The following is a 27,676-nucleotide window of genomic DNA, read 5'->3' on the forward strand; positions in this document are numbered from 1 at the left end:
GCTCAACACTGAAGATACTGGTGTAGCCTGTGTTTACATAGAACACTGTTTAGAATAAGCCTCACGTTGTGTGTCTGGATTCAGGCATGAATATCCTTTATTTTTCTGATATTCCATGGATACCAATGTAGGGCTGTCACCCAATTCGTTCATTAATTGTATAAGTTTTAGGGTGCAATCCTACATATATTTACATGGGAGTAATTCTCCCATGTAATGAATTTAGAGGGACTTACCTCCAAGTAAATTTTCCTAAAATAGCGGTGAATTCCTAGTCTGCATGAATTTGCATATGAGAAAAAGCAACAGGTCTAAAGAAAAATGCAAACTTTTAATGGGAGATGGTGTTGTACCTGTGCTGTGTGTGTGTACGTTAAATCTTGTAAACTTTAAAAATGTACTGCCCAATTAATGGGGAGAGAGGTTCTTAATTTTATTCAATAAATTTCTAGACCATTTTTCATGCTAAGTTATCTTCGCAAGGCAGTTTCACAGTAATCAACAAAACAATATCACAACATTACACAGAAATAACATTAATATATTAAATAAATAGCAGAAAATAAATTGAGTAAAGCATCTCTGAATTAGTTGATCAAAATGTTTTTAATCTAACTGATTAACTGACTGATGTTACAGTCCAACATTAAAGGAATTCTGTATCCCATCCTGACTTCCGGGAAGGGTGATTTAGCCTGTGCTGCCTCTGAGACAAGCTCTTGTCGCAGAAGAAGCTTTTTCAGCTTTAATCAGTCAGAATGTTTTTTTTTTGACTGGATAAGATTTTCTCCCGGTCAGGGAGAAACATGAGATTAACCATAAAGCCTGTTTTTGTTGGGGGGATTGGATTTCATTAATTTATGAGAGAAAGTTCAGCCAGCGAATGCCGGATGGACTTCCATCAAAGCTCTTGCTGATTAAGCGACACGTTTATCTTTTCTCCAAAGAAAAACGAACTAACAGGCAAGCATCCTTCTTTCTATTTTTTTTACTTGGTTTAAATTGTTGCACCAAAAAGAGATTTGTCAATGCATCAGCTATAAAGAACTGGGTGAGTTAAAAATTTTCTCTTCCACTCACGAAACTAAGGAGGAAAGAAATCGAAAAAAAGCTTATCTTTGTTTTTATTGCAAAAAGCGGGCCTGGAAGTGCATTCTAAAGATATTAACGGAAGAGGGATTTTTATTTCGAGGAGGGAAAAAAAATAAACAAATTTGATTTATGAACTTTGGAGTATTATGTCTGGAACTATTTTTTTTTGGTCTATTTCATTTTGACGAATCTGCTTACTCACGACGCCACTAACTGTTTGAAGCTGGGAACTAAACTTGTTTTGTTTTCCTGAATATATAATGAGATAAGGCAGGCTGTATTGATGTCTGCAAGCCTGAAACAATAACCCAATTGTGGCTGAAATAATTTTTGTTTTTGTGGTTTTATGAATGACAACCAGGAAAGTGACTGAGACCATGGAAGAAATTATGTTTCAGAAAATAATGAGTGAGATTGAGATAGTGAAACAAACCCTGAGACAGGGCAGACAGGAGATGAAAATTGAACTTAGCAAAATGATGCAGGAGTTTAAAAAAATAGGGGATTCTGTGAAAGAGGATTTTGATGGGATTAGAGATGAGAAAAGAAAAATTAAAGGGAAGATACAAGCCATGGAGACTGGATCAAATGAGGAATTGGAAAAAGATCTGGAGTTTACGGATGTTAGAAATAAAGTTTACTGTTTGGAATTCAACGTTGTCTCTGAAGAAACTAATGAAGATATTAGTGATAAAGTTATCAACGTCTTGGATAATTTTCTTGACTGGAATGATGTGATGGAGCTTGACATAGAAAAAATCTATGGAATTAATTACAAATATGTGACAATGGAAAAACTCTTAAGAGATGAGCCAGTGCATTTTGTAAAAAAGAAGAGCAGAGAAGTGACTTTACAACAATATTTCAGCAACATATTCAGAATTGATGGCAAGGACATATTTGTGATGGGGGAAATTCCCATCAGACTCTTGTTATATGACTATGGCTATGACAGCAAGATCATCATGAGATACTGATAATGGATGAATGGATACTGAAACCACTGGATTTAACAGGACTATTGAAGATGGAAGATGGAATTAATATCGATAATGGAAGAATGGTTATGGAAATTATTGGACTTAATAGATTTGACGAGATGGATTAATTGATATGTTTATTTGGATTATGGCTATGACAACAAGATTATTATGGGATACTGATAATGGAAGAATGGCTACTGAAATTACTGGACCTAACAGGATTATTGAAGATGGAATTAATATAGATAGTGGAGGAATGGCTATTGAAATTATTGGACCTAACAGATTTGCATCAGATGGATTAAGCGACATGTTTATTTGGAGAAAAATTGAAAGATATATCTCTCAAGGAATTGAAATCTCTTTTGGACTTTTGGTGGAAAGATTAAAGTAATGTTTATGAGATTCGATGATTAATTAAGATAACTACTGGAGGAAAGTGATTTTGTAATATAATTTTAGAGACAGGATTGTTATATATTGTAGACCTATGTTTGATCTGCGACAAATCGGAAGTCAACATTTTTTTTTTGTATAATTGTTTTTGTTTTGTGGTTTTTTTTTGAAAATTTGAATAAAAATTAATAATAATAAAAAAAAGAATTCTGTATGCCATCCTACCTCCCCCAGGAATGTAAATATCCCTTTGTCTAGGGAAAAAAAGTGCAGAAGAAGCATGCATAAAAATAAATCAATGAAGATTTAAAGGAAGCTATAACATCAAAGTCAACAAAACCTATGTTAGGTTTTAATGATTGTTTGAAAGTCCAGAATATTTCTCTAAACCTTTGATTAGCATTTAGCATTAAGAGAAGACAGAGACTACTAATCCAAATGTCAAATGGCATTTGAGGCTATGATAAGGATAATCAATTTCTTAATTCTCTCTTTCTCTTTATATATAAATTGTAATTTTGTCACTGAAATAACTTGCTAATAGTTTTTTTGTGCTTTAGTAAGCCCTGAGGAGATGATTCACTTCTAAATGTGAGTTGCAAATCCAGTAAGCATTGGTCAACAACTATTTTGGCCAAAGCAAACTGATGAAAAAAGATTTCTGTGTCCTGGAAATGTGACTCACCCATGCAAATGACAAGATTGCGTCCCTTTTTAAATATTATTTAAAACTCAAAAGGTACATTGTGAAACATCCCAGCTATTTGGTAACAATTTTTAAAAATGAAAAACCAGTTATTTGTAGCAGTGAAAGAGTACAGTTGAATTTTCCTGTTCTTTGAAAAACAAGTAACTAAACCTAAACACATACTTAAAGGTTCCACTTTTCTCTATAGGGCTTATACTAAGATTCTGAATGCACTGCTTGGAAATAAGGCCAGCATTTCCAGATATTCATTGATAAAGGTAGATTTTATTTGTACCACAGAATTCCAATCTCAACGTTTTCTTTTAAATATTGAAGTCTCCATTCCTGCCTGTAATGCTGCCATCACAGTAGGCAAATTATTCTTGGAGGTGGGTGGTGGGGAGCCATGACTGTTAAAGTGGTATAAGAGTGTTAATATATATATATATATATATGGTGGTATTCAATGCTAGTCCTACTCAGAGTAGACCCATTGTAGTTAATAGACACAACTAACTTAGGTTCATTAATTTCAACGGTTCTACTCTGAGTAGAACTTAGCTGATTACAACTCATGGTGTGGAAGTGACTAATGTTGCATTGTTTAAGTATCTGACATCTCACTTTCTAAATTCAATAAAATAAAACCAGAGGAAGAGTAGCCAAATCCTGCTATGCTTGGTTCAGCTCCTGTGTGAAAGCAATGCAGCAACTGGGTATGGGTGAAAAAAAAATGGGTTGACGTGTCTAAGATGTTGCTCAGTAGATGCATACTTAAGATGACTATATGACCTGTCACTGCAGTACAAGGGTGGGAAACTGTGGCCTTCTAGACTGATGTTGGCCCTCCCATCAGACTTGCCCAATGGTCAGGACAGTAGTAATGGGTGCCCATTAGGACTGGTAGGATGGAAGGCAGGGAAACCAACGGTAAATAGAGCCAGAACCAATGACAGGCAAAACCCAACTAATTTTAGTATTGTCCTGATCCTCCTGCCTCCTGAGTTCTACAAGGGCAACACTGAGACTAAGGAGGAGGAAGCTGATGGACTGTGCCACGCCTTGAACTGGTTGCAAGTCAGAAGGCAAGCAGCTGGCTGAGGTCACATTGAGGTTGGTGGGGCAGTGCCCCATTTGTCCTAATGGACCAACCTCCACTGGATCAGGAATGATGGGAGCTGTAGTGTGCAACATCCGGCCAGCCACAGGTCCCCCACCTCTGCAGTACAATATCAGCGTGTTATGCTGATGATGTAGGCAGGATACTCCAGCAGAGGATAAAGGCCTGCATTTTCAAACTTTGGAACACTGGCAGGTTGTGAGAAACATACAGGGAAGTTGTGGGTGCTAGGAATAGGGAGCCCTCTCTCAGTCCTAAACAGAATTTATTTATTTATTTATTAAGCTTATATCCCACCCTTCCTCCAAAAGAGAGCCCTGGGCAGCAAATTCTGCATGCAGCAGCTAGAGGAAGGAGATGTTCAGTTTGTAGTGTTACAGCTAGGGCTGGACCTCTGGACCAAAGTCCAGGACTCCACAGCCCAGTGGGCCCCTCAAAGAATCACCTGAAGAACAGAGTATAATGAAGGATGTCATTTATATAAATCAGTAGGTATTCTGTAGTCAATGCTATGTTGGTAGTCTGCTGTTGGTAGCATCAGCATCTGGCATCTTTGGGCATGAGCCATGGCCCTAGCAGAGCCCACCAGAACTGACACCTGCCTTGAGCCTTTGGCATCAAGCGGTTATAAGCTGCCATTTTAAATTTTCCACAATGCCCTAAAGTGATGATATAGCAGGTATTCCAGAGAATAGTGGGAAATTTTCTTGTTGGATCATATATAAGCTCCCGGTTGCTGATGCCAGCAGTGGTCAAAATTCGTGCAGTGTATTTGAGTCTTTGAAGAGTGAGGAACAATAAGAGATTATCTTACAAGGCTTAGAATCATAGAGTTGGAAGGGGCCTGTAATGCCATCAAGTCCAGCCCCCTGCTCAATGCTGCAATCCAAATCAAAGCATTCCCAACAGATGGCTGTCCAGCTGCTTCTTGAATGCCTCCAGTGTCGGAGAGCCCACTACCTCTCTAGGTAACTGGTTTCACTGTCGTATGGCTCTAACAGTTAGGAAGTTTTTCCTGATGTTCAGTCAAAATCTGGCTTCCTACAACTTGAACCCATTTTTCCGTGTCCTGCACTCTGGGACGATCGAGAAGAGATCCCAGCCCTCCTCTGTGTGACAACCTTTCATGTACTTGAAGAGTGCTATCATATCTCCCCACAGTCTTCTCTTCTCCAGGCTAAACATGCCCAGTTCTTTCAGTCTCTCCCCATAGGACTTTGTTTCCAGTCCCCTGATCATCCTTGTTGCCCACCCCTGAACCGTTCCAGTTTGTCTGCATCCTTCTTGAAGTGTGGAGACCAGAACTGGATGCAGTATTCAATATGAGGCCTAACCAGTGCTGAATAGAGGGGAACTAATACTTTACGTGATTTGGAAACTATACTTCTGTTAATGCAGCCTAATATAGCATTTGCCTTTTTTGCAGCCACATCGCACTGTTCGCTCATATTCAGCTTGTGATCAATGAAAATTCCAAGATCCTTCTCACATGTCATATTGCTGAGCCAAGTATCCCCCTTCTTATAACTGTGCATTTGGTTTCTTTTTCCTAAGTGTAGAACTTTGCATTTATCCCTGATGAATTTCATGCCGTTGTTTTCAGCCCAATGCTCCAGCCTAACAAGATCCCTTTCAATTTTGTTTCTGTCTTCCATGGTATTAGCTGTGCCCCCCAATTGTGTATCATCTGCAGATTTGATAAGCATGCTCTGTACCTCCTCATCCAAGTCGTTAATAAAAATGTTGAAGAACACTGGGCCCAGGACCGAGCCCTGTGGTACCCCACTCGTTACCTCTGCCCAGTTTGAGAAGGAACCATTGATAAGCACTCTCTGAGTATGATTCTGGAGCCAACTGTGGATCCACCTGATAGTTGTTCCATCCAGCCCACATTTAGCTAGCTTGCTAATCAGAATATCATGGGGCACTTTGTCAAAAGCTTTGCTGAAGTCAAGATATATTATGTCCACAGCATTCCCACAGTCCACAAATGAGTCTTGTATTTTTCTATAAAAATCTGCAGACGTGGAAAAACTTCAGTAAAAGTTTTTTCCCCTGTCGTCTCGCCCCTCCTGGTGGGCATCGGTAACCCACTTGCCAGGAATCTGGCGGGGCAGCTCTGCCTCACCCGGCAAGCCACTTCCAAAATAAACAATATGCAAGTAGAAGCCAACAAAACAATAATGACACTTATGTAACCCAGCATTACCTCCCTGCCCTTACTACTCTCTTAGCTACAGGTATTTCCCTCAAGATCCATTTCTTTGGACTTCTCCTGTGCCTTTCCTTCTTCTCACCCATATTTATTGTTATGAGCATGGGGGTTGGGATGGATGATTCCTGTGAGTCACCTTTCCAGCCCCTGGTTTGGAATCCTTTGCCTTGGAATGAGGAACTCTTTGCTGGTCAAATGAGTCTTTTGTTAACCAAATAGATTGGCCAGGTAAGGTAATAGGCCAATCAGTTGCCTGGCAATGGTGAATGGGCCAGGGAGACCCTTTTGTCATTGAAACTCTTCAGGAGAGGATCCCCCCCTCCCGGAGCCCAGCAGAGGCTGGTAGTTTTGAGTGTGGCTAGAGAATGGCTGGGAACTGGAAGGCAGGCAGAGAGAGACTGCCTCTCTGCACCATGGCCTTTGGGGTGCCTCCTGCAACCCAGATGGAAAAACTGGATATTGGACTGCTAATGCATTGAACCCCTCCATCCTTGAGCTCAGGTTGGAATGTGTGTAAATAAACCATATTTCATAAAGACACCGCAGTCTCCGCTGACCTTCTTCCCCAAAGGAAACCAAACCCTGGATGAGTGCAGGGACCCCCGAAATCTCACCGCTTGGAGATTGAGGGAGGCGCGCAACATTATTTATTTATGTATTGGCTACTGTAAATTGTAAATTGTATTTTTTATTGATGTATTTTGAAGTATTTTGATGTATTGATGTATTTTATTGATGTACTGATGTATTTTTATATTTGTGGGATTTTTGTAAGCCGCCTTGAGGGCCTTTTGGCCAAAAGGAAGGGTAGAAATAAACAACAACAACAACAACAATAATAAAAGTGTTTAACTTCGACCAAGTTCTGCTTACATTTTTGTGTATGATTTGATATGGCCACCCTCAAATAAATCTATGAACCTCCTATAGCTGTTCAAAAGCTGCAATTTACAGAATGATTTGTAAAGTTTTGGTTGAGCTTGGGGCTGAAAAGAACCACTCTAGGATTCAAATTCCAGACTTTTATCTAATTGCCCCACATTAATAGAGTGGTATGCATATGAGAATGTGCATAACAGATTTCTTATCCAGATAAATGGTGCAATAGGGACACAAAGACACTGAACTACTCAGAAGATACCTTCTTCCTGTTTGCTAATCCATTTGGTTCACAGTGCATTTAGCTATTAATTTACATTTTCAAATACTTTAAAACTTTTGTCAGAACTGATTTTAAGCCAGCTATGTCCTAATTTTCCACCTTATGTAACTTGGATAGAAGAATAAGGAACTAGGGATGGCAGTGAAGCAGAAAAGGGGAACAAATTGAAATAATACAAATTAGGTAGAAAAAAGGACATCAGAAAAATAGTGATCTGGATAAAGTGAAGCTGGAAAAGGAAAAATAAGAACGCCTTCTATATCTATACCTGTGCTGAGTGCAACTAATAATCAAAGAACTTGCAGTAGTTTAAGCTGTTCATCTATAAAATCTATGTTCTCATCATGAGAACACGGTTCTGACATCAAGGCTCTCTGAGACCCAATTATTTTAATTATTCCCAAGTAAGTATGCACAGGATTATGGCTTTAAAAGGCAATTTATAACAGACTTTGTTATGAACCAGTTCCATTTATATCTGTAGTAATGAGCATGTACTATGAATCCCCCACTTTAAAAAAAAAAAACCTCCCTTGACCAATCTACCCACCAGCCAATCTTGCTTCTTCCTTCCTCCCCCACCCCGAAATACTTATTTATTTATTTATTATTTGATTTATATCCTGCCCTTCCTCCCAGCAGGAGCCCAGGGCAGCAAACAAAAGCACTAAAAACACTTTAAAAATAATAAAAACAGACTTTAAAATACATTAAAACAAAACATCTTTAAAAACATTTCTTTAAAAAACATTCAAACATAAGAACATAAGAAGAGCCTGCTGGATCAGGCCAGTGGCCCATCTCGTCCAGCATCCTGTTCTCACAGTGGCCAACCAGGTGCCTGGGGGAAGCCCGCAAGCAGGACCCGAGTGCAAGAACACTCTCCCCTCCTGAGGCTTCCGGCAACTGGTTTTCAGAAGCATGCTGCCTCTGACTAGGGTGGCAGAGCACAGCCATCATGGCTAGTAGCCATTGATAGCCCTGTCCTCCATAAATTTGTCTAATCTTCTTTTAAAGCCATCCAAGCTGGTGGCCATTACTGCATTCAAAAGATCTTCTAAGATTATAAAACATTTTTAAAAAGGTTTAAGAACATATTAAAAAGCAATTCCAACACAGACACAGACTAATACTAGAAGACTAGAATGAGACGCATTGCTCACTCGCATTGTCTGCCCAGAACATATGAATCTGCTTTATACTGATATGGACTATTGATCCATCTCATTATTGATTATTGGTCCATCTAGCATAGGTCTTCCCCATCATCTGCTACTTGAACCTTTCAACTGGAGATGCCAGGGGCTGAATCATGGACATTCTACTGTACCACTAAGCTATGGCTCCTCCCACTGAACTCCCTCTCATCCTTGCTCTCCTATACATCTGCTTGAATGTCTTATTGCCAGCCAAAGCTCAACATGTTCAACTTTTGAATAACTTACTGTTCCTCTCTCCAAGCCTTCCTCTCCTTATTATACAGCCATGAGAGTGGCTGTATACTATAGCCAGCATGGATTTTTCACATTCTGCAATGTTAAATTGAAAATACCCCCCATGCCATTCTCATGCTTCCCATAAACTCATTTCAAAACAAAACCTTACAAAACTTATAGTCCTAAACTCAGAAACGCTTGCTTAACAACCCTGTCAATTTTCATGGCGATACACAAAACAGTCAGAGAGAATAGACAGTTCAAAGTGTAAAAAGAGACAGAAAAACCTCAGAGCCCTTTTGGAGTTTTTTCTCTGTTCTCATAATCTGTTGAAATTAATTAAAAATCAGCCATGTTCACAGAGTACCTGTAATCCTAATACTGACATTGCCCCATACTCTGACCTTCATCTGCTGCAGTTTAAAAGTTTAAAAAATGCCTGGCTGATTTGTAATTAATTTAATAAATTTTGGCTGGGACCCAATGATAGCACGGAGCATGCTCAGTAAGAACCAACTGTCAGAGTTCTAAAAGCCTCACAGCTGCTCGGCTTGCCTAATCAGAGGGCCACACCCACACCAGACTTTGATTTCATGTGAGACAGTCATAGCTTCCCTCAAAGAATCCTGGGAAGTGTAGTTTGTGAAGGGTGCTAAGAGACTCCTATTCCCCTGAGAGAATGGTTTAACAGTCAGCCACTCTGATTGAAGGTCTGTGAGGGGAACAGGGCATCTCCTAGCAACTCTCAGCACCCTTCACTAACTACACTTCCCAGGATTCTTTGAGAGAAGCCATGACTGTCCAAAGTGAAATAAAGGCCTGGTGTGGATGTGGCCAGGGAAAGCTTTGGTTTAAATTTGGGTGGGAGGCTACATGTGTCTGCTGTAGAATAAAAAGGTGGGGGAAAGCCTGAAAAAGAATGATTCTGTTTACAATGTTTTCCTTTCGGAAAGGAAAGGGGCTTTCCTTCTGCCCAGTGCCCACCCACCCAATCTCCTCCCCTCCCACTCCCTGCCCTTTCCCTGGGTCAGTGTTGGACTACGACCTGGGAGACCAGGGTTCGGATCCCCACACAGCCATGAAGCTGACTGGGTGACCTTGGGCCAGTCACTGCCTCTTAGCCTCAGAGGAAGGCAATGATGAAATCACCTCTGAATACCGTTTACCATGAAAACCCTATTCAAAGGGTCCCAATAGGTGGGGATTGACTTGAGGGCAGTCCATTTTCATTTTCAAACATGATTGCATAGAAATAAATCCCACTGAACTCAAAAAATATGCAAATGATCAAACCCACCCTCCCTTCTCTTTCCTCCTATCCCCTCCTCTTTCCCCTTCCCTCCCCCTTCCTTTGCCCCTCCTCCCCTTCCTCCTCCCCATGGTCAGTTTTACCTATCTTAAACATGATTGCACGGAAGTAAATACAATTGAACTCTATAAGCATGCAAATGATCAAACCTGCTCTCCCCTCCACCTTCCTTTGCCCCCCTCCAATACGTTCCTTCCCCCCCCTCCTCCCCCCCCCATGGTCAGTGTTTCCTATCCTAACCAAGATTGCATAGGAGTAAATCCCATTGAAAATAAGCATGCAAATGATCAAACCTGCTTTTCCCCTCTCCTCTCCTCTCCCTTCCTCCTCCCCTGCCCACTCCAGCCCTCCCTCCCCCGGTCAGTTTTACCTATCCTAAGCATGATTGCACAGGAGTAAATCGCACTGAATTTAATAAACATGCAAATGATCAAACCTGTCCTTCTCCCCTCTCCATCCTGCCTCCTCCCCTCCCAGTCCTCCCCCCTGCATTTCCATGTATTCCTCTCCATCCACATGGCTAAAATTCTAGTTCATGCTCTGGTGGTCTCTCACTGAGACAACCGTAATCTTTCCCACTTTGGCTTTCCTCTTTCATGCCCTATCTGTTATTTTCGCTTCCAAAATTATACACCTCTTCCATCACTCAGAACATGCAACACCTCATTTCACATCCCTTCACACTTCCTGTCCCATTCTGTATCCTGAACCATCTCCTTGTCTTTACCTTTGAACATAGGAAACTGCCTTATGCTACTGAGTTGGACCCTTGGTCCAACTAGTTCATTATTGCCTGCACTGACTGGCTCTTCAGACACAGTTCTCCCCCAGCCCTACTTGGAGATGCCAAGGACTGAAACTTGCGCCTTCTGCATGCAAAGGAGATGCTCTACTACTAAGCCACAGCCCTTTGAAGCTGTCCAAGACCTTGTTCCACCTATCTTTAGTACTGCAGAGCTGCAAATGGCATGAAGATGATCCTATGTTTATCAGCTGACACAGTAGTAGTGTTCAACCTTTTCAGAGCCATGGCCCACTTTAGCCCAAACATGGATCTGGGGATCTATTTTTTTTTAACCATATATTTGAATGGTGGTATTGCTTCTGTCATGACCTACTAGCTGAAGACCAATGAGCTAACACACATAAGCAAAGGAAGTGGTGAAGGTGGTGAAAGGATACATAATGTAACATGCTTGACCAGGATATTTGCTAAAGCAGATTGCTTCCGCTGCCCAGTTCTGTCCCTAAAATTGAGAAAATGGGAACTTGAGGTGGTGAGTTGGGTTAATTGGAACAAGTTGCCTTTTGGCAGGCTTTTGTAGTTAGAGACAGAACATCTGGTGTCTATGAGTAATGTCTGATATATAAAAAGTTCTAAGCACAGTAAAGTTGTTTTGGCTAATAAGGTGAAAGGTTAAGCCAAACAAAAAAACAACATGTTTATTTCTGCTTGCTTAGCAACTTTATTTTTATTTTATTAATTAAATTTGTATCCTGCCTTTCCAGAAGGAACCCAAGGTGACATTTACAGAAGCTCAGAATATTAATGGTATAATGAAGTGAGGGGCTACCCTGCATATTATCCTATTATATCTGGAAAGAGCGTAAGAGACCACTGACAAAAGAGGCATCTGATCAGGATTAGACAGCTACAAAAGTGCCCGCCTCTGGATTGGACATGAGTGCCACACCCTTCAAGCAGCTGTCCTAGAAATGACCACTGAGTTGCTGGGCCAAGGGTTGGGAACCTTTTTCAGACTTAGGGCTGCACTGCCCTCTGGACAATCTTCTAGGGGCCACATGTCAGTTGTGGGCAAAGCCAGGGGCAAAAGTTAACCTATAAACAACTGCAAATTTTATCTTTGTACCACAGGCTAGTTTACACACACACACTCTCTCCTTCATCCAAGCAAGCAAGAAGCATTATCAGAGTTCAAGGACTCATTCCAGCTGGCTAAAACACTCATGGAGGGTGCGAAGCACAGACAGTAAGTGGCATGGCCTGTAGATGGTGGGTGTGGCTGGGGAGGTGGGTATTGTGGGGAGACACCCACAAGTTCAGATATTGAAGCTTGGAGGGCTACATTTGGGTCCCAGGCCTGAGATTTCCCAATCCTGTTCTAGACTCTGTTTCTGTGTTTACCAGCCATTAGGACAGGCCAGCTATGTGATGTGCATGCTTACTGTATCCCATGTCGTAACAGACTGTACTAATAAAACTGAGCTGTATTGTCTGCTGCAGTCCAAGCAGAGCCTGTCCATTCTGCTGTCTGACCCAACACCATTTGGCCAACGTTTTGGCCTACAGTCCTTATTTCTCATTTTGTCCCTGCCTGCCCATCCCCTTTCACTGTTGTTTCCCCTGTGTGAAAATGTTGGCTTGTAAATTCCTTGGGGCAGGGACCAGTCCTATTTTACTCTCTAAAGCACCATCCACAGTGATGGCACTGTATAAATAAATAATATCCACTCCAATTCTCTCACCTTCGAGCGACCAGTCTAACTCTCCCTATTGTTTGTTGCAGCTTTCTATGCATGCAACTCCCCTCCCTAAATACATATATGATGCCAACTCTCTTATTTCCTACAAATCCCTCATTAAAACTCACTTATTCTGCATGGACTATACTCACCCTGTTAATCCCGTAAGCAAGCTTTAATAATGTGCAACTGCATTTGCCTGCATTTTCCCCTCCCTCTGTTGTTTTGCCTCACTGTCTATTTTAGAGTGTAAGCACCATAGAGGCAGGGACATATTTGTTTCCCCTATGTTATTGTTTAAATATTTACATCCTGTCTAAGGGCAAATTTCCCCAAAGAAGCTTATAATTAGGAGAGTAAAACAAGAAGAATTATTTCAATAGGAAAAAACACACAACAAAACACAGCAAACATAAGAGCCAAATTTGTTAAATGTTATTGATTCTGTAAGGTGCCATGTACAGTAATAGTGCTATATAAACAGATTCATGTTTCAGGAGCATTACTGAGTTGTGAGGATATACACAGATGACCATTTATCTATTCTATACATTTTACCATACATCTGCTCCAGAGTAAAAGTCTCCTTATCACTTAATACAGGGATGGGTAACCCGTGGCCCTCAAGATGTTGCTGGACTATAACTCTGGAACTGATGGGAGCTGGAATCCAGCATGTGGAGGGCTAACTCCTATCAACCCCATAATTGTAATCCAGGAAGATCTGGAGGGCTACAGGTTCTTCAGACCTAACTTAACAGATACTGACCAAGCCAACCTGAGACAAGACAACTCAACTTAGAATAGCTTGATCATATCATGTATAGGCTCTAACAACCAGGTTACCATGTGGTTATGTGTACACTGTGGTAAGTAAATTATAGTTTTGTCTGTATCCCACCACTACCTATATAGCAACAAAAGGCAAATGCCTTTGTCTAACATAAGCAGGTGGAAACAGAAAAATGGCACAAAAAACTGTCTGTAGAAAGGTGCCAATTAATAACAAGTCTTGCTGATCCACACACGATCAATTGTTTTATTCAGAAGGCAATCACAGAATCCATCTGTAATGTGTATGAGGACCCTCTGTACTGAATCCAAGCACCTTTTTTACTAACTTTGGTGAAGAGCTGTAGCTAAGTTGAAGAGCATCTGCTTTATATGTGGAAAGGCCGAGGTTCAGTCCTCAGCATGTCCAAGTAGGACTGGGGATGTCCTGTCTGAACCCCTGGAGAGCTGCTGCCCATCAGTGTTGACAATATGGAGCTAGATGGACTAACAGTCTGACTCAGTATAAGGCAGCTTTCTATGTTCCTATGAGAAAACATGCACACGGATGGTGCAGCATGAGACATTTCTGCTCTCCAGGTCTTCTTTGCAACACAGAGTGCAGCCCTGGGTCTTCTGCCCTGCTCATGACCTCCTGCAGCCAGCATCCTATTGATTTCATCTCTCTTCCACTTTAAAGACTTTGGACACTATGAGCCTAGGGATGCATACCTTGACCTCTGCGGTTTAAACAACTAACTCTTGGGCTAATCATTTTGTCATCTTCACCTTGGAAAGGGACGGGAGGGAGCGAATAAAGGCCTCATATTAGCCTGCCGTCCAGAGCAACCAGATTTTACAATCCCATGTAACAACTTTGCTTTAATCGTGCATGCCCATTCAGTTCCAATGTTGTTCTGCTGCTTCGCCCTTGAGTGGCCTGGAAGAGGATGGATGCTGGACAACACGGAGCCTCCTTTAATTCACCTTAAAATAAAATAAAAAGGGGGGGGCTACATCGAGGACGCGGCATATTCTATTCTCCAAGGCTGGTTTGCAAGCTGACTGGAAACCACGTTACTAGCAGTATTAGGCCAGGCATTATGTACAAATCAGAGCTTTAGCACTCTCCTCGCTTTGCCTTGCGGCCCCGTTCCCACATCCTCCCACTCTCCCTGCCCTTTTCTCGTCGGTCAGGGCTTTCCTGTTCTCCCGTTTTGTTCTCACACGGGGGCGCCGCGGAAAATCAACAAACACAGAGGCAGAAAGGACGCCGGGGGCAAGCTGTGCTCCTCCTATCCTCCTCCCGGGGGTCGCAGGGGCAGAAGTTGAAGGCGCCTCAGCTACGATTGCCTGTTTCTCTCCCGCTCTGCTCACCTCTTGCAGCGTCAGTGGCCTCCGCTGATCTCTCGCTCTCTTTTGCTTCCCGCGCTCCAGTCTGCCTGCAGGTCCCAGCAGAGGGAGAAAGAAGCGTTTCTCCGCCGCGGCCCGGCCTTCTGAGAGATGTAGTGCCGCGAGCAAGCAGCTAGCGCAGGCCGGGCGAGCGGGCAGCATCTTCGTTGTCCTTTTGCAGGGCACCGAGAGGCGGGGGAAGAGGCGGCGGAGTGACAGGGGCGCCGCCTGTGCGCATGCAGCGGCCAGCGAGGGAGAAGAGGCAAACGAGCCAACACGGCTACGACTTCCATCTCTCCAGTCGCCCAAGGATAGGTGGGTGGGTTGATGGATTACGGCGGCAGGCCTCAAATGCCTATTTAGAATTAAGTTTTTTTTTTATCCCGCCTTTCCGTGCCTAAAAAAACAGAACACTCAAGCCGGCCAACACCATTCAGAAACACCTCCCCCCCACACACTATTAAAACATGAAGAATAAAATAAAGGGAGCCAAGGACACCAGATGCTAATTTCAGAACATTCCGGGGATAATAAATGATAGAATAGAAACACACACAAAGGAAACTAAGTTACCAGAGGAAACGTATATATAATGATGTGCTTTGTTTGAGAGGGCACAATGTTATCCTATATATTAGAATCCTATATACTCAGAATCAAGCCCCTTTGAACTCACTGTGAGTTACTCCTAGGGTGTGTACAGGATTGCTGCTTGGCCAAGCAATCCTGAAGTGGTGCCAGTAAGGGTGAGATCCCATAGCGGAGAAAATACCACTTTCTAAGCCCTGCCAAAATAGAAGGTGGGAGCGACTTTTTGCTTCCCCCCTTTCTCCTATTGACATCAATGAGAGGAAAAATAATTATGCTAGCTCCAGACTGGCATTTTTTGCACATTCATGTCAGAGAAACAAGGGTGGACCTGTGACCTGCCCCTGTGACAGGGCGCTTTTCAAATTTTAACGCTGCTCCTTCTCCAGAGGCGTAAGTGCCACCCCATCAGTGAAGCTCCTTTTCCCTGGTGGAGTGGCACACAGCAAAAACAAGACTATCATTTTCTGTGGCATATGTTTTGCAGACTAGAACCCACCCCATCAAATACACTAAAATGTTATACTGGCTTGGGAAATTATTACACTTATGTTTACAGACATATAGATACAGAGAAAAAGTCGATAGTAGTTTCCAAAGGCCACTAAAAGCAAGAGGTACAGTCTGAATGTATAGATCCCTCTGTGTACAAATTTCATTAAATAATTCCTACTGAATGGGGCCATGCCAACTTGCCCTGCCCCAGACACTGCACAGCTTTTAAAAAATAATGATTGTCCATTTTCTCATAAGGCTGTACGGTAGTGTATATGGTAACCCATAGTAGGCAACATGGAAGGTCTGTATGGGCTATAGGTTATAGAAGGCTCAAGCTGATGTTTCTGTCAAGCACACAAGATTCTATTGCCCACATAATTAAAAAAAAACTTTTGTTGAGAGCACAGGTTACTAAAGAAAAATTATTTCAGCTGCTGTTGCAGAAGCTGCTCTTGCGAAGATCCTTGCTCCAAATACTTCCATTAAGTTATGCACTGATCAAAGTTGTATTAGAACAATGGCCCATCTAATCTAGCATACTGTTATCTCAGTGGCTAACCTGATGCCTTTGGGAACTTCCCAAGCAGGATGTGACTGGAATGGCACTCTTCCCACTTGTGATTCCCAGCAACTGGAAAATACTATTACTGTATTTCAGTTAGCAGTTTGCCAAGGACTCTTTCACTATTCTCATGCAAAACTGCAGACCAGCAGACACCATTATTCAGGCTTCTAATTCAAGAATCTGCTTATTTGCCAGTTATTACTGTTTTTGATTATTTGTTCTTGCAAGCATGTATATGCAGTTTCAATAATGTGTAGTCTAAATGTTATGTGTTCTAAATCAGGGTATGTGTTGGTAGGGAAATTTGTAAGACCCATTCATGGCTTTTAATCTTCAGTTAATCACTTTGATGAAAACTGGCCAATCTTTATATGGGAACCACAACTCTCTAGCTAATAGCCATATGCTTGTATGACTGTAATTCAGGCAATCCGAGTATAGAGATATGAAAGTATGTCACTGTCGTGATACTCCCCATCACAGATAATTCATTGAGATAATTCCAGCATCAGAATGGTTCCATGTAATAATGTTATTCTTCTAACATAATTAGAACCTGCAATGCCTTCAGCCCCCTCACCAACTTCAGTGTCCTGGCTGCTGCCACCGCCGTTACGCCATGGTTTGCCCTCATCCAGTGGGGCGGTGGGTGCGCTTTGTCCAAGAAGATCTACGTGGCCGCCAAGCAGGGCCGCTGCCACCACCATTTACAACTACAGCGGCGGGATGGGGAACGAATGTTTTAAATTGTTTTCATACTGTTTTAAATTTTAAAATTGTGTTTTATATTGTTTTTAAAATATGTGTTTTAAATTGTATATTTGTTTTAATGTTTTTGATTGCTGTAAACCGCCCAGACAGCTTCGGCTATGAGGCGGTATAAAAGTGCAATAAATAAATAACCAAATAAACGACATCCAGGCCATGACCCACCCTGCTTCTGCGGGACCAGCTGGTGCTGGGGAAAGCTTACTCGTATTTTGCCATCAGAGAAGCTGATCAGAAGTTCAACTGAAGGTGTCGGACTTGCAAGCATATAAGGAAAGAGAGAGAACCAACTCACAGCTTTGTTGGGGGCAACCTGCCTGCACCAGCCTGTATTTTCACTGGAAGTTGTAATTGCTGTTTTTAATAATGTTGTTATTTAACTTTTGTAAATTGTATTGTTTTATTGATGTATTTCTATATTTGTGTTTTTCTTGTAAGCCGCCTTTTGGGCCTTTTGGCCATAATAATAATAATAATAATTGAGATGTCTAGGATCCAAAGTTTGTGCCAATTGCCTGTTGGTGTGATCCTAACAGTATACATGTGGAATGTAATCATTCTATCAGGCAGTTCTGGCAAAATACATCTAAATCCATGAAGCTGTGGAGTAATTTTATACTAATCTCATTCTACAATGGCAAACCACAAAGGATTAGATGAGCAGGCCACATAAGGACCAGTGCTGATCTTATACCTTTCAGCATTTTTCTTCCAAAAGTACATGCCTTTCCCTCCCTCAGATAAATTTAAAAATACATGTTTAAATGTTGCTAAAATGAAAGGTCCTAAACATGCAAACACAGGCAATTTCCCCCTACATTGTTGTGTGTATGGATGTGCTGAATTTGCCTACATTGTTCATTTAATGTTTAGCTCATCAGCAACAAAAGAGTTTTTGAGATCACCCTACAGGGTCATTTATTAACAAGCAAAACAAAAGTGGGCCTCATTACCCTTCACCTTCTGCCACTTTATCTCTTATAGACAAACTATTAACCTTTACAGTTCTCTCTTTTATGTCCCTTTTTATGTAACATATTTGCTTTTTCTCCATATATTGACCCAGTTACTGGTTTGGCCCAGTAATTTTTTTTTTAAAAAAATTAAACAAACCTAGGTTGCAATCCCATACTCAGCAATTTGACAGTAAACTCTACTTTATAAAGCAGGACTTATTTTTTTTTAATAGATTTTTTTATTTTGTTTCTTCACAGGTATCTTTATATGACATGAATTTTCTCATTTACATCAGACACCAGTATAATTAAGAAGCAATAGTTATTCAACAACAACAAACAAGCATTCAAATGCTAACAAAGAAAATAAAATCTCTCAGACACTCAACCTCTGACTAAACTGATATGCAGTCTAAATGAAAGGGGAAGAGAGTTTGCAAAGAAATCACATAATCTATGGAGTCCCCTCATACTCCATTCTTTTAGCTGATATTCCCTGTCAGTAGTATAAAATTTGGGATGAAAGGCAATAGGTATCAAAGGTGAAATTATGGGGGCCAATCTGTTCTGCCATAATTTCCAGATCTGAAACATACATTTAGTAAATGGATTGGCCATGTTATTGATAGTTTGCTGTCTTACTGAGAGAAAGGGTAAGGACCTAAGTGAAGCATCAGCGGCAAGGTTGATTTCCATCTCCACCCAGTGTTTCTCCTTTATGTTTTTAATTAAGTACACCATTTGACGAATTTGAAAGGCATTGTGATAATATGTTAGATTTGGAATGCCCCATCCCCCTAAATTTGATTTTCTATAGATTAAAGTTTGGGCTAATCTAGATTTTTTCTGCTGAAAAATAAATTTGATAATTGTACGTTGCCATGATTTTATGACATCGCTAGATATATGGATAGGTAAAACCTGAAATAGAAATAGGAATCGAGGAAGTAGCATCATCTGTAATGCAGCTATTCTGCCTAGCATTGAGAGAGAGTTATTTTTCCAAGATTTGAGATTACTTTTAAATTTTCTAATAATTGGGTTATAGTTTAAATAAAACAATTTATTTGTATTTTTTGATATAATGACCCCTAGATATTTAATTTTTTTAGCACAAATAGAGATTCCCAATGCTGCTTTAACTAATATTTGTGTATTAGTACCTATGTTTATAAACAGGGATTCGGATTTGGTGTAATTAATGGTGAATCCCGACATGTCTTTATATTTTTGAAATAAGTTTTTTAAGCTATCTGAGGATGCTAGTGGATCTGAGAGAAGGAGGGCCACATCATCAGCAAACAGGCTTATTTTGTGAGTGGATCCATTAAAGTTGTATCCTTCAATGGTGGATTCCTCTCTCACTGCTTGAGCCAAAGGTTCCATGGTTAAGACGAATAAAAGTGGCGATAGGGGACATCCTTGTTTCGTTCCCTTTTCAATTTTTATAAATCCTGATTCATATGCGTTAATTCTGATGCTGGCTAAGCCTTGTTTATATAGGCCTTGTATAATGTTAATGAAGGTATTTCCAAACTTGTAGTGTTGCAAGACCTGAAAAAGAAAGTCCCAGTGTAGCGAGTCAAATGCCTTTAGGGCATCTAGTTTAAATATTGCTAATGGTTTATAATATTTTTTGCTATGCCAAATAATGTTCAATAGCCGTCTGATTGGGTCTGAAATTTGTCTGCCTTTAATAAAGCCAGTTTTGATAAGGATAAATAACCCCCTTAGTCTGTTGTACCTTCCAAATGTTACTTTCGTTGCAGTCACGCCATCTTGACACGTATGCACTTGTTGTTTTGCTGTATTCCTGGCCTTATAAGGCAATGTTCTTTTGTAACAGTTTGTGACTGAAATTATGGGATGCAGAGACAGAGCCCAGGCAAAGTGTATAAGTATTTTCTGTTCTTTGCATTTTGGCGCGCTGTTGGCTGAGCTTGACTCCCTAGCGCCTTGCTGCAGCAATAAAACTTTGTTATACCTACCTTGATCTAGTAATGCTTATTCTCAAGGACATCCCTTATCATTTGGCACCCCAGATGGGACTCGAGAATAGTGCATTATTGTAGATTGTGGTATTCCACCTCTCTTTGCAAGTGGACTGGCGGGGCAAGGGCCCGGCCGAACGTCACCAACGGGAGCGCGCCGAACGAAGATTTACTGTTCGCCCTGCGGCACGAACGGCCGGCTCCTTCTCCAGCACCTCCACTAGAGACTAAGGGGGTAAAACAAACTTTCCAGTAAAAGACCGGCCGGCACGGGAAGGGACTGATCCACCAACACACAGGAACAGGCGAGTATAGTGGGTCCCTTAGACAGTTCTGGCCAGTCCTTAAGGACTGAAGGGGGGACAAGGCCAGTCCCTCACCTGGAGTCATAGGAAACGGGTTGGTGGGTTTCCTGTTGGCATGAATGATGAATGAGTGGTGTGAAACGTTCGAAAGTGTGTTGCCCAGTGACGAAAGTCCGGAGTAAAGGTACCTCTGGACCTGGCTAAGCACTAGTGTTTCCCGCTCCTAGTGCCTCTGGCTCCAGGCCAAGTATCACCGATGACTAGTAAGCGCTGGTGGCGACCACAAATAGAGCGGAATTCACTGAGAAAAGAAAACCCTCTTGTTGACCTCCCCGTAGAGACCCCTTACTCTACAGCGCCTTACACCCGCTTTTGTGTTTACTATCCTAATAGATATTAGGAATAGGCAGGATGGGAAAAGGGCAGCGTACTCCCTTAGATGTGGCCACTGCCCAGTTTAAAAACTACTTTGACCAGACAAAATGTAACCTGAATACAATGAAGACCAAATGTGAGGAAACATGGCCTAACATGGCCCCTAGTTTCATTTGGTGGCCACCGGAAGGAACCTTTTATGTACCGGCCGTCGCTAGACTGTTTAACTATGTGATAGTTGATACAAATCCGGGAATACTGCCTGATGATGCCGGTTACGCTCTAGGCTGGTTGGAACTGAATAAACACCCGCCCAAAACAGTTAAGGCCATCCAGAAGAAAGAAGGTGATGGACCTGCCAGATTGATGATAGCGCAGTGTAAAAGCCAACCAGAAAAAAGAAAGTCAAGACCACCGGTGTTGGAAGATTCCCGGCCCCCTGAATTACTACCACCATATGTGGCAAATACTGCGAGGCCCCAGCCCCCCGAGAATTCTGACAGAGATCAAGAACCAGATTCAACCCAGCCGAATGATAATTCCAGTGATTCTCCACTCCGTCTATATCCAGAACTCTCGCAGCTGTCTGTTGACATACGGCCTATCGTGCCATCTGCCTCGCCTGAAGTTCAAAGACTTACCCCCGTGCAGACTAGAAACCAAAGCCGTATAAAAAAAGAAGGAATACTGACAGCGCCAGTTCGAGTTACGGCGGGAATAGTACCCCAGACTGATGATGATGGACAAGTACAAGGAATAGTAGTGGAAACTCGGTCTTATGTGCCCTTTTCAACTGCAGATTTATTAAACTGGAAAAATCATGGTCCCTCTTATGAAGCAGATACAAAGAAATTCATTGACATGCTGGAAGGCATAATTCAGGCTCAAAACCCGACATGGGCAGATATTCAGCAATTAGAGGCATATTTGTTTACAAGTGAGCAGCGTCGCACTATCCAGGACAACATGGAGAGTGCCGTACGACAGGCAGCTACAGCCGCAAATCAAGCTGATCCGTCAATCTGGGTAAGGGAAAGAGCCCCACTCACCAATCCGAATTGGGGTCTAAACACAGCCGCAGGACAGGCTGCCCAGGCAGACTATCAAGCGCTCTTCCTAGAAGCAGTGAAGAAAGGGAAGAAGAAGTTGATGAATATGCAGAAAATTCATGATGTGGTCCAGAAGAGGGAAGAAACACCCGGCGATTTCTTGGAAAGATTGCAGGAAGCATACCGAAAATACAGTCCCTTAGACCCTGAAGAGGAAGGGAATAGGTCTATCATAGTAATGAGTTTTGTGGCACAGTCAGCTCCTGATATCCGGAAGAAATTGCAGAAGACCGAGGGGTTTGAGGGAATGACCCTATCACAATTAAAGGCTATAGCGGACAGAGTATATACCAACCGGGACGCCGAGGAAGCTAAGGAAAAAGATAGGAGAATGAAGGACAAAGCATGTTTACTGGCCGCAGCATTGCAAGGGACAGCTGGGCCAATTAGAGGAAGAGGCAGGGGCATGGATACAGGAAGAGGAAAGAGAAACGTGGACCGTCCAGTTTTGGATCGGAACCAGTGTGCATACTGTAAGGGATTTAATCATTGGAAAAATGAATGCCCAGAAAGAAATCAGAATAGTCAACGGCGAATGGAAGCTGAAGGAACCATGACGGAGATCAGAGGGTTGCTCCAGGAACGAGGAAGGCAACGGGGAATAGGATACAGAGGGAGAGGCAGAGGAGAAGGAATTCAGAGAGGAGATGAGGACGGATTATACCGTGTCCAACCTTAGGGAGGCCTACGGGCAACCCCCCCTGAGCCCGTATTGGAAATGGAGATTGGGGGAGTAACAGTCGCAGGACTAGTAGATTCAGGGGCCCAACGGTCAGTTTTAAATCGACCCCTTGGGAGTTGTAGCAAACATACAACTCCCATCATCGGAGCATCAGGGAAGTCTGTCTTGGCAATTAATTTAAAGGGGCAACCAGTGGCAAATGGATCTCAAGTACTTTTCCATGAATTTTTGTATATGCCCGAGTGTCCTGTCCCTCTTATTGGAAGGGATCTTCTGTGTAAAATGCAAGCTACCCTGGAATTCAGCCCTTCGGGCCAGGTGAAGATGAGTACCCCCGCCACAGAATTACCCGTACTGTTATGTCCAATACAGGAGGCTTGGAGATGTTATACATCAGTGTGTGTCGTGAGGGAAAAGACGTCTGAAGAGTGGGAACTGATACAATCTGTACCTGGGGTGTGGGCTGAGAACAACCCGTCAAGTTTAGCAGTACGTGCAGAACCAGTCCGAATTACCCTGAAACCTCAAGCCAGCCCTATACAACTTAAGCAGTACCCAATTCCAAGTGAGGCCAGAGAACCAATTCAACATCACCTTAACAGGCTGATGGAGTTAGGGGTGCTGACAAGTATTACTTCTGCATGGAACACACCTTTGCTACCTGTTAAGAAGCCAGGGACAGAAGGCGATTATCGTCCAGTACAGGACTTGAGGGCAGTAAATGAATCCGTCATATCCATGACCCCTATAGTACCTAACCCCTACACTTTGTGGGGAAGAATACCTGGAGGGAGTACTATCTACACAGTAATTGATCTGAAAGACGCGTTCTTCAGCATACCGTTGGCTGCAGAAGCAATACCTTTGTTTGCCTTTACTTGGGAAGATGTCCAAACAGGAGTTACTAGCCAGTACTCTTGGACCCGGCTGCCCCAAGGGTTCTGCCACTCCCCATCTATTTTTAGCCAACAGTTGAATAAAGACTTGATCAGCTGGCAGGAGGAAAATGGGCCCTTGCTAATTTATGTGTATGATATTTTGCTCCCCAGTCCAGACTTTGATACTTGTTGGAAATATTCCAAATCTTTGTTGCAAACCTTGGAGGCCCTGGGTTACCGGGCAAGTCAGAAGAAGGCCCAGATCTGTCAGCTGGAAGTAGAATATTTAGGATTTATAATCCAGAAAGACCAAAGGTACCTTAGTCCGGCTCTTACTGCTGCAATACGTTCACTACCGAGACCTGAAACTAAGAAAGAGCTCCGTACATTGTTAGGAATGGCCGGGTATTGCAGGATATGGATTCTGGACTATGCCACCATTACAAAACCATTATATTCTATGTTACAAGAATGGAGGCCAGAAACTGCCCCTTTAGATTGGGAGCCCTCCCATGTTGCGAGCTTGGAAAAACTGAACAATGCCCTGCTAAACCCACCAGCATTAGGGATACCCGATACGACAAGACCATTCAAACTATTTGTGGATGATAGAAGAGGAGTTGCGGTGGGAATGCTGACCCAAGCCTTGGGCTCCTGGGAACGCCCCGTGGCGTATCTAAGTAAGAAATTGGACCCCGTAAGCCAAGGCTGGCCAGGCTGCTTGAGGAGCATTGCGGCTACATCCTTGTTGTTAACTGAAGCATTGAAACTCACCTTCAGGCAAACCATTCAAGTGACTGCATCACACTCCATTCGAAATCTGCTGGAAAAACAAGGGCCAAAATGGATGACGAGTTCCCGTTTAATTAAATATACTGCCCAGTTGTGTGAAAATCCAAACGTGATTGTACAGGATAGGGCAACATTGAATCCAGCTACGTTAATGCCAGTGCCAGAGCAAGAGCCAGTACACGATTGTGAAGAAATAATGACTAAAGTGTTCTCCAGTAGACCGGACCTGAAAGATCAGCCGTTAAGGAAGGGACGATCCCTATTCTGCGACGGAAGTAGTTACTTACAGCAAGGGACTAAAGTAGCAGGAAACGCAGTAGTGGAACAAGGAGGACATATAGTCCGGCATGGCAAGCTGCCCCCAGGAACTTCGGCCCATAAAGCTGAAATTATAGCACTTACTGAAGCCCTACGGGAAGGAGCAGGACAGGAAGTGACAATCTATACAGATAGTAAAAACGCTTTCCTCACCTTGCAAGTGCATGGAGCCCTGTATAAGGAAAGAGGATTCCTCACCTCTGAAGGAAGGCCTATAGCGTACGCACATGAAATCAGGGCACTCTTAGATGCAGTGTGGAAACCTAGGAAAGTGGCTGTGGTACATTGTAGGGATCATAAAAGACAGGATGGTCTGGTCCATCAAGGAAACGCTCAGGCCGATAAAGCAGCTAAGTCTGCAGCTCTTAAAGCCCCCCCTGTTGCCAGGAGTTTTGCTCACCTGTATTATGTAGAAGTTCCCACGGATGTGGGAAGTCCTGTCTACACTCCAGAGGAAAAAAGAGAAGCTCAAGATTATAGTTACCAGGATGTGAGTGGATGGAAAGTCTTGCCTGACGGTTGTGTCTGGATACCTCAAAATTTGGCTCATCCTATAGTTTCCAAGGTTCACCAACAATGCCACCTGGGAAAGATAGCTCTGGAAACATTGCTAAAGAAATGGTATTATATTGACCATATATCTAAATGGTGTGATATAATCACCAAAGAATGCCTTACCTGTGCACAAGTGAATCCTCGTCACGGACCAAATCTGACCCCAGGAGCCATACTGAAGGACACTAGGCCCTTTCAAGTGATTCAGGTTGACTACAGCCATATGCCAGCCGCTTGTGGACTAAAGGTATTGCTCGTTGCTGTTTGTACTTACACTGGATGGATAGAGGCTAAACCAGCAACAGGAGAGACAGCAGCTGTAGTGTCAAAATTTATTTTGGAAGGACTTCCGGGAAGGGTGACTTAGCCTGTGCCTGCTTTTGAGACGGGCTCCTGCCTCAAAAGAAGCTTATTCAGATATATCAGTCAGATTTTTTTTTTTTTGACTGATTAAACTTCTCCCGGGTAGGGAGAAACGAAGAGATTAACCTCAAAGCCTATTTTTGTTGGGACGACCAGATCTCATTAATTTATGGGACGAGGTCCAGCCGACGAAGGTGGGACGGATTTTCAACAACAAGCTCTATCTGATAAAGCGAACGTTCATCTTATCTTCTAAGAGAGAACGCACTAACAGGCAAGCACCCTTCTTTCTATATTTTTCTTTTACTTGACTTAAATTGTTGCTGTTTAAAAGAGATTTGCCAGATTGATCGGTTTTTGACATCTCACTGGGGAGCCATAACTTCTCTCTGCTACTCACTAATTAATAGCTTATCTCTGTTTTTGTTGCAAAAAGCTGTCCTGGATTTGCATTCTAAAGATATACACAGAAGAGGGATTTCTATTCCAGATTTTTATTTTGAAGAATATTATATTGTCTGAGACTACTCTCTTTTTGGTCTATTTTATTTTGACGAATCTGTTTCCTGACGACCGCCATTAATTGTTTCGATCCTGGGAACTGCATTTTGTTTACTTAAGCATGGAGAGATAAGGCTGTCTGCTCTGTTTATACTGTGATGTCACCAAGTTTGGAGTATTAACCCAATTGTTGCTGAAATAAGAAGTGGTTTTCCTATATTTTTCTTTTAAAATGGCAATTAAGAAAGTGGCTGAGAATCTGGAAATAACTATGTTTCAGAAAATAATGGATGAGATTGAGATAACGAAACAAAACCTGCGACAGGGTTGTAAGGAGCTGAAAATTGAATTGAGTAAAATGAAGCAGGAGATTAAAGATATAGGGGTCCCTGTGAGAGAGGTGACCCTGGAAGGGGTCCCTGTGAGAGAGGAGACCCCGGAGATTGGAACAAACGTGGAACAGGAAAAAGATTTGGAGTCTATGGACTTTAGAAACAAAATCTATTGTTTGGAGACACAGGAGATTAAAGACTTAGGGGTCCTTGTGAGAGAGGAGACCCTGGAGACTGGAACAGGGGTCCCTGTGAGAGAGGAGACCCTGGAGACTGGAACAGGGGTCCCTGTGAGAGAGGAGATCCCGGAGATTGGAACAAACGTGGAACAGGAACAAGATTTGGAGTCTATGGACTTTAGAAATAAAATCTATTGTTTGGAACTCAATGTTATCTCTGAAGAAATTAATGAAGATTCTAGAGATAAAGTTATCAATGGCATGGATAATCTTCTGGACTGGAATGATGTGATGGAGCCCAATATAGAGAAAATCTATGGAATTAACTGCAGCCATGTGACAATGGAAAAACTTTCAAGAGATGACCCAGTGTATTTTGAAAAAAAGAACAGAGATATGATTTTACAGCAGTATTTCAGCAACCTATTCAGAATGGATGGCAAGAAAATATTTGGGATAGAGGTAATTCCCATCAGACTCTTACTATATGACTATGGCTTTGACAGCAAGATTATTATGGAATACTGATAATGGAAGATTGGATACTGAAATTACTGGACTTAACAAGACTACTGAAGATGGAAGATGGAAAATGGAACTAATAGGGATAATAGAACAATGGCTACTGAAATTACTGAATCTAACAGATTCTGATGTGATGGATTAATTGAAATGTTTATTTTGACTATGGTTATGACAATAAGATTATCATAATTAGTAATGAGATGGATTAATCGATATGCTTATCTGGAAAAAAAAATTGATAGATATATTTCTTAAAGAATTGAAACCTCTCTTTGACTTTTTGTGGAAAGAATAAAGTAATGTTTATGAGATTTGATGATTAAGTAAGATAACTACTGGAGGAAAGTG

At 42.1% G+C, this 27,676-nt stretch overlaps 1 protein-coding gene across 1 annotated transcript in view; it reads right to left on the reverse strand.

The window, feature by feature from the left end:
* STEAP2 (STEAP2 metalloreductase) overlaps positions 1 to 15,261 on the reverse strand; it is a 32,352-nt gene extending 17,091 nt beyond the window's left edge. Inside the window, exon 1 of the mRNA XM_061586336.1 lies at positions 15,034 to 15,261. The gene's annotated coding sequence lies outside the window, so the exon portion shown is untranslated. The remainder of the gene's footprint in view (positions 1 to 15,033) is intronic.
* Between the last annotated feature and the right edge of the window lie 12,415 nt (positions 15,262 to 27,676).

This window comes from Rhineura floridana, chromosome 10 (genome assembly GCF_030035675.1).
Source record: "Rhineura floridana isolate rRhiFlo1 chromosome 10, rRhiFlo1.hap2, whole genome shotgun sequence".
Classification (NCBI taxonomy): domain Eukaryota; kingdom Metazoa; phylum Chordata; class Lepidosauria; order Squamata; family Rhineuridae; genus Rhineura; species Rhineura floridana.